We start from the raw sequence: 18,656 nt of genomic DNA on the forward strand, positions 1-18,656 counted from the left end.
CACCATGAGCTGCTTTAAACAGTTTGATTACATATCTCTATTATAGAGTCTCTCTTTCAAACTCTAATAACTCAGTATGTGTTGATTAATGTTTAAATGATAGCAAATAAACGAATATGATGTAAAGAGTAATATGGTGAAAAATAAAATAAAAGAAAGACTGATTATAACGCATATAATTCTTTATAAATGCTCAGAAAACTGCTGTTGAGGGGGGCAGGAGAGGGAAGGGTGGAAGGGGGGGTGCAATAAATAAGAGTAATATGCCAGAATCAGGAAGGTTACCAACAGCGGAAAATTAGACAGGTTCAGTCTCTTTCCTTAAGTGGTGCCCTATCGCTGGACATTTACCTTTATCTCTTTATAAGTGACCCTGCCATATCCCTGCAGTCAGTCCCTAACAGAACTGCTGGTCTGAAACCAAGTGCAGGGTGGAAGGTCAGCTGGGAGTACATGTCTGCTGAGATGGGGGAGAAAGCCAGCAGAGAATCAAAGCTGGGTGCAGGGCAGAATGGAGGAGTTTGACTGTGGACTGGTTTCAGGGTTTGGATTCAGACAGGCAAGAGGATCCTTAGTGGGATAGGGGTTCACTATCGGTAAGTAGAGGAATGTCACTGAAGAACCTCACCTTCAGTGTTGTAAAGGCTTAGCTGGTAAAACCAAGGGCATGCTCTTTTCCATTGTATCTTATCAATATGAAAACAAGGGGACACTATGTAATTGAAAGGCAGTGAATTTAAGGAAATATTTCTTTACTCAAATTCTAGTTGTCCCATGGAACTCAGAGCCGCAGGTAGTCCTGAAAACAAATAGTGTGGCAGGAATTTTAAGAGGACTATAATTTTATGACCAGTTATGCAAGCTAAAGCAGTGATACAAAGTAACTCAATCCCCTGCTTCAGGGTGCAGGCTGACCACCTGTCAGGAGGGAATTTCCCTTCATCACCCCTACCATTGCACAACTCGTGAGAAGGGTTTGTTTTTCCTTCCTAGAAATATCAGATAATGGATGCAAGATATTGGACTGAATGGACCAATATTAGATTAAGTATGGACATCTATTTGTCCATGTCACACACTCTATAGTAATTCCATCATTAGTCAAAATGAAGTCAAATTTATGCCTGGATTATTCTCTCCACTTATGTGGCTGGAGTAGATCTATGTAGATGGAAACATCATCCCCTCCTTTGCTGTGACCATGCAGATACTTCACCTGGTTTTCAGAGTCGGGCAGTGTTGGAGCGCAGGACTAGTCACTCTCCATGACACTGTCCCATGCTCAACTCCTAGATTTCCATGAGGAAATGTGGGAGAAAATTAATGCAGCATAAAACAGGCCAAAAACATATAGAGTCCCCTTTCATAGCTGCTGCTGAGCAGCTGCCGGAGGACTCTGCCAACGCCAGCCTGGCGTTTATTGCAGCATGGAAAATGACTCCTGCCACCATACATTTGGTGCTGCCCCTCCCACACATATCTCATGGATCAGTGACATCAGAAGGCCTTTCTTCCTGCTTATTCTGAAGCCCTGGCTGCCCTCAAACTTTCAGCACATGCTTATGTGTTTTGCTGAATCAGGGCCCCTGTGCACAAAACAATAATCCACAATGCTTTTTAAATTCTTAGTAGTAAATATCTTCAGAAAACACATAGGCTCCAATCCTGCAGTTAGCCACAGGTGGGCAAACTGCTGTGCCAGCGTGCAGCACCGTTGACAGCAATAGGGTTCCACCTGGGTGTGCCTGCATTAAGCTCATGACAGGCTTGGGTCTAATGATAATGGAGAAAGTAATATTAATTAAACTCAGCAAGGGAGACCTAGTATGAACAACTAACTAGTTACCTGGCCTACTGGATTCTCAGAATAAAGTTCCTCATTTCTCAAGCCAGAACTCTTATTTAATCTAAAACAATTATTCAAGATTGCAGAAATCTCTAATGAAGAGGATCATCAGCAAAAGCAAGTAATATAGAAGGCATACATAAAAACTCCTTATTGGAAAAAGAATGAAAGAAAAAAGTCCTTAAGACTATATCCAAGGACAATAACAAAAACAATTATCTTATAAACAGCAAAGAAATGTAAATTAGTTAAGACTAATTTTATGACCTTCGTGTTTTATTTATGTCATTTTAAAAAAACCGTCTCCAGAGTGAGTGTTTACTTTCTGTCTTCCCCATTAAAATGCCCTTTAGGCTTTTGATTTTAATACATCCCAGAACTCAGCCATGAATTCCAAGTTATTACCTATTACATTTATAGAAAAGATTATACAAAAAGGCTATTTATTTCCATCATATATAATCCTGTTTTTCAGAGGGGGCGTCTAGAAACTTCCTTAAGCTATCTCAGAAGGCCACAGAACAAAAGGAGGAGGATACACAATATATATATATATATATTACTACAACTAAAAACAAATGGAAAATATTCAGTGATGTTTTAGATCTTTTCATTTGCAGTATAAGCATTCAGTTTTAAAATGACCAATGCAGTCAGCACCCCAATTTAATTTATCGTCCTCTATTGCTCACTAAGTTATGAAAATGTACTTTGTTTTATGCTGTATCATGATTTTGTCACGTCACGCTCTACAAAATGGAGGAAAGGAACCACATTTAGAGGTAGTGAGCAAGTTAAACTCCCATACAGTAAATCTAAGCTGGTGTAACTTGTACATTGAGGAAACCAAAAACACAGTATAAATTGCATCAATTTAAACTCCTTCTTATATATTACCAGATATAATGAGACTTCGCTCTGAATTTGGCCCACCATCTCAGGCAGGGCTGGATTACCCAATAGGCAGACTAAGCATGTGCTTAGGGCACCAGCAAAGCAGGGGGCACCCAAAAAAAAGAGATTTTTTTTAAAAAAAAATTGATATTTGATATTTCAAAAAAAGCATCAAAGTAGTCATCATGGGAAAAATCAGAACTTTTTTAGACTTCCTTACACTCCACTACACACTCTTCCTCCGTTTTTCTGTTCTCTTTTACCACACAAGTCAAGCTCTCTAAGAAAAAGAATTGGATTTGAAAACATATGCAGACCTCTGTCAATCATTAGCAGACCACTTACACACTTTGAGGAATAATTTCAAAAGATCTGGAGACATATCAAAAGATATCTTGCCTGATACTAACTACAAAGAAGCCGAGTCCCACAAGTGAATCAGGAAAAAACAAGCAAATGATAGCAGTGCAACAGAAACAGCATTGAATTCTAGAGACAAATTTAGCTTATCTACTTACTATGCTGTAATTGATACACTTGAAGCTCATATGAAGAGGAGAGGTGAAGTGTACAAAGAAGTATCAAGTAGATTTTCTTTTCTAAACGATATGGACTTATCTGATGAACAATATTCACAAGGTTCCCAAAAGCTAGTTGACTCATACACCGTTGACTTGAACATGAATCTCTGTGGAGAAGTACGGCAGTTCCACTGTTATATGCACGCACAGTTTAATGAAACAGGAAAAATGAAATTCAGTCAAATTGATCTTCATGACACTCTACTGAAAGACAGAATACAGTGTGTATTTCCAAATGTGGAGATTGCACTACGTATTTGTCTAACGTTGATGATTACTAACTGTTCCGCAGAATGCTCTTTTTCTCAGCTGAAAAGAATATAAAACCCTCAGAGAACAACAATGTGTCAGGACAGACTTGATTCACTTTCCCTACTGTGTATGGAAGCGGACATGCTTCGTCGAATCAGCTTCGATGAACTTATCCAGAATTTTGCAATCAGAAAATCTAGAAGGAAGCTATTTTAATTTCAGCATACATGTAAGTTTTGTGTCATTTCAAAAAATAAAATTTTATTTTACGGTATAGTATTGTTTTTATTTTGAATTACATAAGGGGGGGGCACCATAATCTTTTCAGTGCTTAGGGCCTCTAAAGGTCTTAATCTGGCCCTGATCTCAGGTGATTATCTCTCACAGCTCTCCTTTGAGTGTTTACACATTCACTCCAAGTTGAACTTTCTAACATGAACTATTACATTTACAAGAAAAAAAAAATGATGTGAAACTAGTTTGGCTGCCACACATTCTTCATGTCTTAACTTGACAGCTCTTCATTATTCATTCTGATGAGCCCCACACTGAACCAGGCAGGTATAGTGCAGAGAGCACATTGTATTCTTCCCTCCCTCGCATTTATATGCTCACAACTATCAGGTGGCCCAAGGCATTTATTTCTTTCATAACCCTTTTTTTAATGCTTTTTTGGAGCAGGTTATGCAAAGATTTCAGACTTAATGAATCCTCGTGTCACCTTTTCCTCAAACAGCATTTAACAAGTACAAGGAACCAGGCGGTATACTGTACTAGCGCAGTACATGCCGTACTGCAATGTCTTTCATTTTGCATAGATCATAGGACAACCATTTTGTTTTTAGTAAAGTTATCGTCCAGTCAAAATATATATGTTTCATTCCTTAAAGATAAGGTCTTAAGCCTACACAGACTTAGTTCCTGCATAACTCTGCATTCATAAATTAGTCACATTGACTTTAATAATTTTGCTCAGATATTTAAAACTCGGCAGTTGCTTAAGTCTGCAGAAATGGACCCCTATGTTTGGATGTGGAGTAGAAACAAAATATAACCATTCACAACAATGTAATTAAAACTGATAATTTCTGGGTTTAAATAGGTTAAAAATTTATCACTAAGGTCCTTTTTTTTGCAGAAGGTCCATAAAATATGTTCAGGGTGTGATTGGCTCATTTTTATTTTTGATATCTTGTCTCCAATAAGGTTTTCTTCACAGATAGTAGTCAATTGATAGATTCATCTGTATATGAAACAGGTGAGGCTGTACCTAGAATATTGTGGTAAGTTCTGAATACCTTTGCGCTAGAGAGATGCTGGGAAACGGGAAAATTTAGAAACTAATAACAAAATTGCTTAAGGGGATGACAGAAAGATTAAAAAGAGCTATATACGTATAGTTTGACCAAATGAAGGCAAAAAAAAAAGGGGTGGGGTGGGGAAGGGGGTTGGAATCAACTATCCAAAAGTACCTAAACGTTGTAAAGACCAAGAGGAGAGAGATATTCTAAACTGAGGCTGGAATGGACCTGTTGAATTAATTCAGATGGAATATATGGGCCCAAAGAGTCAAAGGTGTTAACGTAACCTAGTCACTGTCCAACATTAAATAGCTGAAACAAGTTCTGGTGTTTTGTGTACAGATCTCAGCCTGTTTAGCACCATGACACACATATACCATTAAGAACAGGAGTTCTTGTGACACATGAAACAACGGATGTTACCATGCACACTGTAACGAGAGCGATCTTATAGTGTGCATGGTAACACCCATTGTTTCATGTTCTTTGTGTATATAAAATCATTCTACTGTATTTTCCACTGCACGCATCCGATGAAGTAGGCTGTAGCCTACAAAAGCTTATGCTCAAATAAATTTGTTAGTCTCTAAGGCGCCACAAGTACTCCTGTTCTTTTTGCGGATACAGACTAACATGGCTGCTACTCTGAAACACCATTAAGAATCCTCTTAACCTTTTACTAAAGATACAGAAAAAGAAGGAAAAACAGTTAAACCATTGGAAATGTAAAGTGTTAAGAAGGAAATTCATTTAACAACATCCTTTATTCCTGTTTGTTGGAGAGTCTTTAGAAGGAAAAAGCCTCTTGTCTGACAGTCTCTTAGATGATAATAACTGTCCTTTTTGGAGAAAAGAAGAGTTAGTTAAGATGGGCTGAAGCTCTTGTTGTTAAAGTCCAATCCCATTTCATAGCAGACAAAACAAGACACACACACACACTAAAGTGTGAGAGAAGAACAGCAAAGATAGAAATGCATCTTCTGTGTCTGACCTTGGCTCTCACTTGCAGCCTCACTTCTGAAAAACACAGAACCAGCACAGTCTTATCAGGTGCTCTGAGACCTGGCAAACTTGTACCAGCATTGGGCTGTTTAGGGCATTGCCTTTAACTACCTCTCGGTTCAAAGGCTTATAGCAGTGTTGCAAAATAGCCAATCTTGGCCAGCTAAGCCAACTCCTATTAGATAGAAGGAAAAAGGGGAATGATGGGAGGGAGAAAGGTAGGGAAGGAAAAGGACATACGGGGGAGAGGGGGGGAGTAGGGGAGAGAGAGAGAGAGATGGGAAGAGAGAGACAAAGTCTCACATCCCAGGTGGAATCTGGGATTCAATTGAAGCCACCAGAGGTGGTGATGTCATCTGAGTCCCTCTTTCTAGCCTGGTCTGGTCAGGACATCTCTTAGTATCAGGATGACAAAGGCTGGGGGTCCCAGGAGATTGTGGGGATAGCAGCCATGACTGTGACGCTCACTCCAGTAGCCAAATTTTTCTCTACAAAGTTTGTATCTGTAAGGACCCAAAACGAGAGCAATGGGAGGTAAACCAATCCCCTCATTACTGTGTCCACCAAGTAGGCCTACTTTCTAACACACCATTTTGATCCGTTGATTTCTTTTCCCACACTTTTCTTGTTTACCAAGCATAATCTTCACAGTTCTTGAGTTATATCAGTAGGCCTTTTTGTTTAGACCAGTTCACTCTGTCTCACTTCTGCTCCTTTCCCCTTCCACATTTGTTGGTCTAGGTAGTTATGACATTTTATGAACTTACATTCACTTTTTACAGTTGAGCTCACAATTAGGGTAAGTGTGACTTTCAAAGTTTCAAAGGCCAAACATTCAAACTAGCAGCCACATTGTTACCACCACAACCCAGCAATAATTTGGGGAGGTTGGGGGGAAGAACCACCCCTGAGTGAAAATGAGCATGTAGGTGGCTTTGGCTTTTGTTCCTTTCATCTGACAAACTAGGGGGAAAAGTAGTTGTAAAAAAGGATACATGGACCCTTGTAGGTAAAATGTCATTTAGGATGAATCCCACTTTAGACTGGTTTTTTGTACTAGGCAAAGCTTGCTCCAACTGTATAGTAGCATGACTTCACTATTAGCTACTGCTTACTGAATTCCTCTTCGTTTTTTATATCTTTGTGTATTCAGAAGAAAATTATTCTGTTCCCATATAGCCTTTGGCTATATATCAAGAACACTGGATTGATCAGTTATCACCCAGGTCTCAGAACTGCCAGCCTCAAGTGTTTAGAAATAATGAGTTTAAAAATCATCATCCCAAACAGGATGCCTTAAAAATAATGAGATTTTTAAAAATGCATCTAGAGTTCTTTTTATCTGCCTGATGGCTTGTAGCCTTTAGGGTTTGTGTTTTAAAGCTTATCTCTGCAACAAAGAGGACTAGAAACTTGTTTTTTAAACGAAAACTTGAGATTCTCATATATTCACATGACTTCAGGGCTTTAATAAAAACACCCAGCATCAGGAGACTTACATTAAAATCACAAGTGTACAACTCTAATCTTAGCTGTCACTTAAGCACCTATAATATTTCAGGTGGTGTCATACGAAAGTAAGCATGTCGGGGGTGGAAGGCCAGGAGTCAGAGACTCAAGACATTGCACTTTGCTCACACTCCTTTGGGGTGGCTTTACTAACACAAATGCAGAAGGCATGTGGATCTGAAGATCCTGCCTCTGCAAAGCCCAGGAGACTACTAGCAGAGCCTCCAGTATATATGCAAGTTTCAGAGTGGTAGCCGTGTTAGTCGTGTATCAGCAGAAAGAACGAGGAGTACTTGTGGCACCTTAGAGACTAACAAATTTATATGTTAGTGACTGTCAAGTTGTTAAAGCACAGACACAATGTCAAAAGTCCTGACCCAATGTGCAGTGCAAGCTGATAAGTAGTATCCAGCCCTCAGTAAATATTTTTTAAATGGATAATTTCTTCCATTTGATATCTTCTCAGTTATCTTGAAGATGGTGATGTTTTTTCAGTTCTTGCTCAATTTTCCTGGTTGGTTTTGTTTTTTTGTTTTTTTCCCCCATTTAGCTCATGCATTCAATATTTCTTTACTTTTTTTTCAGTAAATTTTCAGTATTTTCAGTATTTCTTTACTTTTTGTTTCCAATTCTTCTTACCCCCATGATTCACTGACATTTAGAGTATCTTTTGTTCTCAGTTTTTCCCCTCTGAGAATTTTTCAGCTTTTTCACTGTTTGTGCTCTCCTGTACCTATTTGGACTGTGTATGATTGAGTTTTCCAGTAGGTATCTTGTTTGCTATTTGCTAATCTTGTTCTTTCTGTTTGTTCACTTTCTGTACATGTTTATTTTGCTCCACCCTTTCTCTTTTCAGTCTTGCTTTTTCAGCAAGAGATGTTGGAAGATGTGACAGAATAAGCAATTACTAGGAATTAGGAAAAAGCCTCAGGAAAAAAAAAAAGACCGTGCTTTTTAAACAAGCTGAACTTGTTCTCCCCATTTTGTTTGGGCACTGAAAAAAGGCTAGATCAGAACTTTCCACTTTTCCTCAAAGTTACCAATCTACAGTCAAACAGACCAAATTCAGGAGAGGAAAAAAAGGGAACAGACGAAGAAATTTATTTGTCCTTGTCTAATTTACTGAGCAAGGTTGCTGGTAAAACACCACAGACTTCGTCCCACTATCTTTGCACATGAGTAGCTCTGACCTGAGAAGCTCTGTGGACATGAATGGGGTTGCTTGCGTGAGCAAGATTTTGCTGAATCCAGTCCCTACGAAAAAGTAGTGATAAAATTAATAATCTACAGACGGAGAGTAGAACATGTTTGCACCACAGCTAGTACCCAGGGGCAGAGAAGCAGCAATTTCTTCCTGTAACCTACTGTGCTTCCTTATCTTTATTGTCACTATTACCATTCCTCCTTCTCCTCACTTTATTCTCCATTTAACTGTGAGCCTTCCTCGCACAGAACCTTAATACTCACTATTCTTCCATCCAGAACATAACATCTAGACTACCCACTAGAATCCACAGGTCACAATTTGGCCCCCGCTTCAGTAGTGCAAAGCATCTGGAAAGCAGGCTTATGTGGCTACCCATTTACAGGACATCCCCAGGGTGCCTCTGGCGAGTCCCACTTGCTGGGCTATCTCTTTAGGGCTATGGGCAACCAAACATAATAATAGCATTTGAGGTATTCTAATTTATCCCAGGGACCAGATGGGTCTCTGGCCTGCCCCAGAATCCGGAGGCTACAAAGATGGCTTAAACTCAACTTTTGTCCCCACTTCCTGACCAATAGTTCAGGCACATCTTAGAACTGGGGCTGGCAAACTATTCTAATATTCTTGTCTGAGGGACACTGCCTTACTCTGTCTCTGCGTCCAGCAGAGCTATGCAAATTATTCAGGCCTCCTTCCATTTTTGTGCTATTGAATCTTAAGCCTACTTATATATCAGCCTCAAATGTATATGTCTTTTCTAGATCTAGACAGTCCCTTCTCGGAACATGTCCAATCAATAGCTATTAGAGCATTTAACTCACTTCTAGGGGGGGTGCACACACTAACATTAAAATAATTGTTACATTTTGCCTGCTATCTGCCTAGTCAGGTTGAATATTGCTTCTCAGGATCCTACAGGATTTAATGGATTTTTGTCAAAATATGGGGAGAGGGTGAAAACATAGCTGTGATGAATTGAACTTCTGTGTCATTGGGATTATTGTAGTTTTCTTTGTGAGCTAATTACAGCCTTGGTGTAAAGCCTTGTAAAAAGTGTTTAAAAAAAGACAAACCAAAAAAAACCAGTCTTCACACTGTGATAACATGATTCGTCTCCCTAATTGACAGACGTGTAAGCTACTCCAGGTTCACACACTATGCTTGATAGTGGCCACTCTTGGTCACCATTTCTATCAACAAGGCTGTTTAAAAAGAGAGAGACAGAGAGAGAGCCTGTCAACACACAAAAAGAAAAGGAGTACTTGTGGCACCTTAGAGACTAACCAATTTATTTGAGCATAAGCTTTCGTGAGCTACAGCTCACTTTGTTAGTCTCTAAGGTGCCACAAGTACTCCTTTTCTTTTTGCAAATACAGACTAACATGGCTGTTACTCTGAAACCTGTCAACACACAAAGGGCTGAATTTTCAGATGGAGACTAATTCCGCTGTTGCAATATTTTGTGTGCCTCCCTTTGCTTACAATTTGTGTTTCTAAGTGTAATGTCATGTACAAACTGGCAGTTAGTTGTCAGATTTGTGTACTCGTTAGTTTACACTGTGTTCACATAATCAGTCTGCTTTGAGATTGGTTGGTAATTCGACCTTGAAGCTGTGCTGAAACCAAGAGCTCTAACTGTTTAAAAACAGCTTGTCAATTGCAGAGCATGACTCTCCTACCTACCAGTGTTGACAGGGCCTTAGTAAATGTGATTTTAGGCTAGGTATTTTGTGGATGCTTTGAGATGAATTGACCCTTTACATACCTTGCTACATCCTTAACATATTGAAGCAGGGATTCAAAGGAATCTCCCAATGACCTATTATCCAGGGGTTATTGACATAATAGACCATAACAAATTACCCTGTTTTCTGGGCCAGTGCATTTCTAGGGAGTCCTTCATCTGCTAAGCATTAATATGTTACATGGCCCCAAAGCAACCATTTTGATCGGTTGGTGTCTAAGGGAGTTTCAATATTTTTAAAGGTTACAGTGTAATTTTATAAAGCCCTCTGTCTATATGCAATAAGATTTCATATATTCACAAGGCAAGGAGTGGTCCTTTACCAGTTCGTGTGTGTGGAGGCAGTGTTATTAATAGGTTTATTGCATCCATCTCTAACTTCTTCTTCTTCATTTATTTCTATTAATGGAGCTCGAGGAGTCTCAGCCTTGAACCAGGATCCTATTGTGCTAGCAGCGGTTCTCAAACTGTGGGTCAGGACCACAAAGTGGATTGTGGCTCTGTTTTAATGGGGTCACCAGGGCTGGCATTAGACTTGCTGGTGCCCAGGGCTGAAGCCAAAGCCTGAGGCCCACTGCCTGGGCCGGTGGGTCTCAGGCTTTGGCTTTGGCTTTGCCTTCTTCCCCCACTCATGGGGTAGCAGGTCTTGGGGGGCCTTATGCTTTGGTCCTCCCTACTTGGGTCATGTAGTAATTTTTGTTGTCAGAAGGGGGTCGCAGTGCAATGAAGTTTGAGAACCTCTGCAGAGGTTGTACAACCACAGTGACTCGTTTTGTTAGTTTGTTTTTCTTACGGATGGTCTATATTAAGTCACAGTATAAAGTGTCTAGTAAGTTTTTTGTGCACCTAGTTGATCTGACAGTCTTTGCCCCATTATTTTGCCTACCCTATCAAACAGATCATTGAGGTTTTTCCTTGGGATGCATGGGGGGGAGTGAAGTGAGGGCTAGCCTGGTTTGTACGGTTGCCACATAAAAGTAAGTTCTGTTATATGCCACTAACAAAGTGAAGGAGAAAACAAGTTTGCTTCCTAATTTAATTACAAACCAGCATGCATGAAAAACAGTGGCAAATTTTATATAGTGCCATGAGCGTAGGTGACTGTTCAATACATTAGGTGATTTTGCCAAACAGCTGTACCCTGAAGACACTAATACATACAAGGACAGTGCCAGAAAAATGATGTATGGTCTTTAGGGGTCAAATCCTTGCTTATGTTATTTGCATTACAGTAGTGTTCAGAGGCCCCAATAAAGACTGGAGGCTCATTTTGCTGGTTAAGATGCAGCAAACTGGTTTAAAAGAGGGAATGGAGAATGAAAACAATAGTATTTGGAAAACATGACTAGTTATTTGCATAGCTAACAGGCTTCAAGACAATTTTATATATATTAGGGCTATCAAGCGATTGAAAAAATTAATCGCGATTAATCGCACTGTTAAACAATAATAATGTACAGCAAATTTATAAAATGTAGATCCAAACATCCCTTACTTTTCTGAAAGTTCAAATTTGGATCTGAACTTAGTGCCTCCAGCCTAGCTCTACCTATCTGTCTCTCTGGCTTTTTTAAGTTTAAGGGCCAGATTCAGATCTCAGTTCTGCCAGTATGAATCCAGTGTAAATCCTCTGAAATTAGAGAGGACTATGCTTCCATTACCAGTAAGGTGATATATCACTTTCTTATACAAAGAAGATAAAGAGCAAACACCCTCATTTTTGCATTCCCTTAGTGAACACAGGAAACTGGTCATGTGGGGTAGTCTCATCTGATCCTAGCACATAACCAATGCTCCAGATCAAGATTCCTCTCAGTACTCTGGGATGGAAGATTCCTTTCTGACCCCAAGTTTGGGGACAGAGAAGGGCTACTAGGATGGTCCGAGGAATGGAAAACTTGTCTTATGAAAGGAGACTCAATGAGCTTGGCTCGTTTAGCCTAACTAAAAGAAGGTTGAGGGGATTGCTCTCTATAAATATATCAAAGGGATAAATACCATGGGGGGAGAGGAATTATTTCAGCTCAGTAACAATGTGGACACAAGAACAAATGGATATAAACTGGCCATCAGGAAGTTTAGACTTGAAATTAGATGAAGGAATAGAGGAATGAAGTTCTGGAACAGCCTTCCAAAGGAAGCAGTGGGGGCAAAAGACATATCTGGCTTCAAGACTAAGCTTGATAAGTTTATGGAGGAGATGATATGATGGGATAGCCTAATTTTGGCAATTAACTGATCTTCGACTACTAGTGGTAGATATGCCCAATGGCCTGTGATGAGATGTTAGATGAGATGTTAGATGGGGTGGGATCGGAATTACTACAGAGAATTCTTTCCTGGGTGTCTGGCTGGTGAGTCTTGCCCACATGCTCAGGGTTTAGCTGATTGCCATTTTTGGGGTCAGGAAGGAATATTTCCCCAGGGCAGACTGGCGGAGGCCCTGGGGTTTTTTGCCTTCCTCTGCATTGTGGGGCACGGGTCACTTGCTGCAGGATTCTCTGCACCTTGAAGTCTTTAACCCACGATTTGAGGACTTCAGTAGCTCAGACATAAGTTAGGGGTTTGTTACAGGAATTGGTATGAGAGATTCTGTGGCCTGCATTGTGCAGGTCAGACTAGACGATCGTAATGGTCCCTTCTGACCTTAAAGTCTATGATTCTATGATTAGTTTAACTATAGTCATCTGTGTGCTCACATGCACACGATCAATTATCTACTCTCTTGACTAGGATGAAGTGCAGTATCAGTTTGATATGACACCACCTTGGGAGAGAGAATAATGGAGAAATGGAGGTGACATCCTGCACTTGTGGGAAAAGTTCTAAAAAGTCTCTTCCATTTCAAATTTCTATGATCCTATTTATATCCCATTAGTATCCAGATAATTCATTCTGTTAATTTCTTGAGTTCCAGTATGGAAGATTCCCCCAGTCCCTTTGTAAATGATATCTAGCTCCTGCATAAAGGAGGTCAGGAACATTATCCCAATTTTACAAATAGGGAAATGGAGCCATAGGGAAATAAATTAATTACTCAAGGTCACCCGGCAAAACAGTGGTAAAGCTGGGAATAGAACTATGTTCTCCTAAGTTTCTGTCCAGAGCCCTAACCACCAGTGTCTGTGTACAAATGTTGGACAAAATATTACATAAAGTGACAAGAAAAACAGAAAAATATTGTGACTTTAGCTTATTTAGCACAACTAATGCTCTGTGATCTGTTTAATGATTTTGGATTTATGAGAAATGGTCTTCAATTGTAAGCTAGAGAATGCTAGGCTCATGTTGGCAGAAGACAAATTTGCATTTCAGATGAGGGACAGTTAACAGAAAAGCCCGTAAGCTGTTTTACATCTGGGTTTCAGAAACTCATGGGGGTAGTTTCTTTATGGGTTTCTTGTAGCTTTTTGCAGGGATAGCTGTATGTCAGGGGAGTGTCAAGAGTCTTGCAAGATGAGTTTCTCTGGTTCCAAAACATCTATCCAGACCATTTTTTTGTTCTCTTGGAATCATGTGCAATGAGAAGCCTTAAGCAAAAGCAGATTAAGGAAACAGCCAGGTCTGTTGCTGTCTGGGATGTTGCTCCCCCCAGTGAGTGCAACTGAACATACCTGTTAGTCTCTAAGGTGCCACAAGTACTCCTTCTCTTTTTGCGGATACAGACTAACAGGACTGCTACTCTGAAACCTGAACATACCTAACATAGTTGCATGCTGACAGGTGGGGCAGCATTCTTGCCTTGGGGCTGGGAGGGTGGAGTTGAGGGTAAAACCATGTCTGTTGCATTGAGTAATTGCTGAAGGGGGAACCTTGCTTCAACCATGGGTTTGGCAAAGTTTGCAAAGAAATCACCTCTTCCTCTTTTATTTAGGATCAACTGAAAAAAAACATCTTCAACTAGAGCTCCAGGATGAAAAAAATATATATATCCCTGAATTAGCATGATTAAGCCTATAGAGAGTTTAATGATAAAGGGGATCAAGGGTGAAGTCACATTTTAAAGGAGTATTAAGTAGATGTTTAAAATATGATTTTTTTATTCACAAGAGTTTGTGGGTTTGAGGCCTATGCTGAATTGCTTTAATTTACTAAATACTATAAAAATATTATCCCACTGCATTTCTATCTTTAGTACCATATAGCCCCAAACTTGTGCCCACTCTGAAATCAATGGTTTCAGAGTAACAGCCGTGTTTCACTTTGGATGGGCTATTACCAGCAGGAGAGTGAATTTGTGTGTGGGGGGGTGGAGGGTGAGAAAACCTGGATTTGTGCTGGAAATGGCCCAACTTGATGATCACTTTAGATAAGCTATTACCAGCAGGACAGTGGGGTGGGAGGAGGTATTGTTTCATATTCTCTGTGTGTATATAAAGTCTGCTGCAGTTTCCACGGTATGCATCCGATGAAGTGAGCTGTAGCTCACGAAAGCTCAGGCTCAAATAAATTGGTTAGTCTCTAAGGTGCCACAAGTACTCCTTTTCTTTTTTCTGAAATCAATGGAAGCTTTGCCATTGATTCCAGTGAGTGCAGGATCAGAAGCTATGTCAGTGTTCTCCCCCAGAATCATATATCAGGAGAATATAAAAAAAGTACAAGACTACTGGCTTTCCAAGAAGTTTTCCTCTTATTACTCTTGTACTTACAGTGCTATAATGTTAGGCTGCCCAGCCAAGGAGAGAATTAAAGAATAGCTAAATGTTAGTGCTGCAAATAAAAGAATGGTGGCATACCAATGCAACAGAAACCTATTTTACATTTTATTCTTGCAGAGGCTCTTGCCTTGTGATGTCCTCTATGGGTACAGAGATCCATTTGCACAGTACTCATTGCAGTATCGTGGACGGAAAGGTTCTTCATTAAACTTTGTGAAATGCTGTAATTTCTCATAAAACAAAGCAGTTGCTTGCTAGCATATAATGACAATATCCTTTCTTTGGTCAAACAATGAGAAGACAGAATAGCAACTCCCAATTCTGACCCTAGAATTCCTAGGCCATAGCCTAAGATCAGTTGTAGGGCCAATGAAAGTGGTTTACACTTATATTTTCTAAGTGGTAGAAAATGGCTTAACTGCCAGGAACATGCAGGTCTTCCAAATGGGTGAGGTCTGTACATTTTATACCTGACATACCATTAAACCGCTTGGGATTGATTTGTGTGTGATTTAAAGATATTCAGCTTCAGGGAACTGGCCTACATGATGGCTTCCAGCAATACCAAAATAAATGTGGCACAGGAGTTGGTGAACTTTTTATTTCAGCAACCTTACCAAATATGAATCCAGGGAAATGCCTCCACTGAAAAGAAAACTGTAAATTCACTGAATGGGTCTGATTCTTCACTGCCTTCCACCTTGTGTAGCTACTTATACTGTATAATGCAAATATAAAATGACCATTCTGAGGTGATGTATGTAGAAGTCGTACTTGAAGTTAAGCATGAGTATCTTTCCAGGTACTTATATAGTTCTCATCACCATCCTAAGTACCCCAATTGTAAGTGCATTTTATCCTCACAACACCTCTATGAGGTAGAGAAGTACTGTTCCAATTGGAGACACAAGGTGGGTGAGGGAATATCTTTTACTGGCCCAACTTCTGTTGGTGGGAGAGACAAACTTTCAGACTTACACAGAGCTCTTCTTCACAGCGCTTCCAGTTGTACAGATGGGAGAATTTAGGCAGCAGGTAGATTAAGTGACTTTCCCAATGTCATACAGGCAGAACTAGGGATTGAACCAGGGTTTCCAGAGTCTCTGGCCATCAATATCAATTAATAAATAGGCCATCCTTCCTCCTTAAGTGCTTAAATGTTTGCATGATCCAGGCTGATACAATGATATATTTCTTTAGAGAAAGTAATAAAATACACAGGGGAAAAAAGATTTTTTTTTACATTTAAAGGTTTCTCTTTAATTTATGGGTTATGTGACCCTAGCATGCTGCTGCTGGGCAAGGCCGAAGTGTGAGCGCCCCTGCTGGCTGGGGGTTTCTGCATCTGCACTCTCAGCTTTGCCATGACCCCTTGATAGTTAAATTTCTTGAGCAGGTTTTCAGTGACTCAGCCCTCCAGCTGAGTCAAACACAGTCTGCAGGTGTACAATAAAACAGACCCCTTCTGGCGTACAAGTCCAACAGGGCCTCTCATGGTGCCCTCTGTAATGTCTCAGTCCACAGCCCTGTCTCCAGGCTTGGTTCTCAGTCAGTCTAACAGGGCCTATCACAGTACCCTGATTAGCCTCAGCTTCTCCTGGGCTAATTTCCAACGGTACCTGCTCTGTTATGGAGCAGTGGGGCCCTTCCCCGATGACTCTTCACTCTGTAACAAGCCTTCCTGACCCCTGCTGCGTGACTAGTTCAGTTTGATCCCCTTCCAGGGTTAACACTGTTCAATTAAATGCGGACCCTCTTTGGGGTTTTCTGCCCCCTTGTCTTGGCACAGTTAAGATCCCTGCTCTAGGCTCAGACCGCTTGGCCTGTGGTGGGGAGACACAGACCCACCCGCTACTCCAGGTCCCAACCCAGGGACCCTATAAATAGCAGGTGCCAACTGCTACCCTTTAACTGTTTGCTGCTGCATTTTCTTGGGGAATTTCCCTTCTTAGTCCCAGCACTTTCAGCTTCACCCTTATCTCAGGGCCAAAGTCTTGTCCATGTCCCAGTCATCAGCCAGGAGCATCTTCCTTGTTTCTCTGGCTCCAGCCAGGAACTGATCAGTCCAGCAGCTCCTTTTATAAGAATATGCTGGGTTCAGATTAGCTGCTTCCCTGTAGCCTCTCTATGAAGCCTGGAGGGCCCCCCTCTACCGCTCTTTCCTGCGATGGGGTGTAGTAGGACCCTGAGGCCTCCAGCAGGGGGCCTCAACTGGCCTGATACAGCCATCACGGGGCAACCAGTGACCTCACAGCTACCAGAGATTAGGTTAGGTTTATCAGCATCCTCACCTCACCTGCAGGAAGCTCCTGTTGGGTTATCAAGGCTAACTGCCAGCAGACACCTGAGTCCCCATGACAGTGTGGATATAAATTCATTTGAGAGGCTTTGCTGGCAGTTTGAAGAGATTAGACATTTTCACCTTTGTCTCTGAACTGCAAGGAGCTTTATATTTTTGGGTAGCTGGAGCTGGGCTTTTGTGTGTCTCATATTGACTGAAGGAAACAGTCATTTTATTCTAAGAGGTAGTAGTGATGCTATTTTTAACTTGGGCTAACCAGTGTCTGTACTGACTATTTGAGCATTTTTCCTCAAAAGCTGTGAAGTCTATGTTTCCCTCAACTTGTATCTCCTGCACAGAAAGGTTTTATCAAAGTCAGATATGACACCTGATTCTCCACTGCTTTGTATAGTGACTTTACACTGATATGGATCTGGTTTGTTTTACACCCCCTTGCTGAGCTGTAAATGACCGCAGAAGGCTGTGGAGAATAGGGTCCTCATGCTGGTGAAGAAGGAACCAAAAAGATAATTTTCCTACATTTTTACTGGTCACTTAACTGCACTCTTCATAGATATCGAAATTACCCTTTTAAATACCATTCTCTCTCTGGAAGTAAAGAATGATGTCTTACAGGCTATGTTGTGGGGCAATTCTCTATCATAAAACTAGCTGGTAAGGAAGGGGATGTGAATCTGCCAAGAAAAAAAAAATCTGTATGCTGCAGGACATGGTGCTAGTGGATCACTAGGGGGCTCTCCTCCCTCTGAACTAGTATTAAACAATTCACCAGTATTAGGGCTGGTCAAAAATTCTCCATTAAAACTGTTTTTGATCACAAGTGGGTTTTTGACTAAAGTAAATTTGTCACAGAAAGTGTCTGCTTTTTTTGTAGAAAATTCTGACTCTTTGTAAGGAGAATGAACAAAATAAAGCTTTTTGGCTTTTGAACAAAGGCTTTGTTCAAAAATTTTCTGTTTAGGGTTTCTTTGATAAAAGAGTTTTTCATCTAAATTTTCATTTTTCCTCTAAATTTTCTGTGGCTGGCAAAAACAATCTTCTGACCTGCTCTACCCAGGATGGTGTCAGGTGTCAATGTGCTGCTGGCGGAGCTATCTTTCAGAGAAGATTCAAAACAAAGGTGCTCTTTGCATGTGATCATTAAAGATCCCCCGACACTCTTTGAAAGAAGAGAGTTAACCCCGGTGTCCTGGCCAAACTCCAGTTGGATAATTACATTTTGCCTACCTAAATTCTTCCCTCTAATTTCAATTAGACAAGGTATTTTTCACTTCCTATCCTAAGATGTTTAGCGTTATTGGCCCTCTCAGAAGGCTGTGGTCTTTCACCTTAGGAGTCATTGCATTTCAGTGAGGGGTAA

The sequence above is a fragment of the Eretmochelys imbricata genome, chromosome 12 (genome assembly GCF_965152235.1).
Source record: "Eretmochelys imbricata isolate rEreImb1 chromosome 12, rEreImb1.hap1, whole genome shotgun sequence".
NCBI lineage: Eukaryota > Metazoa > Chordata > Testudines > Cheloniidae > Eretmochelys > Eretmochelys imbricata.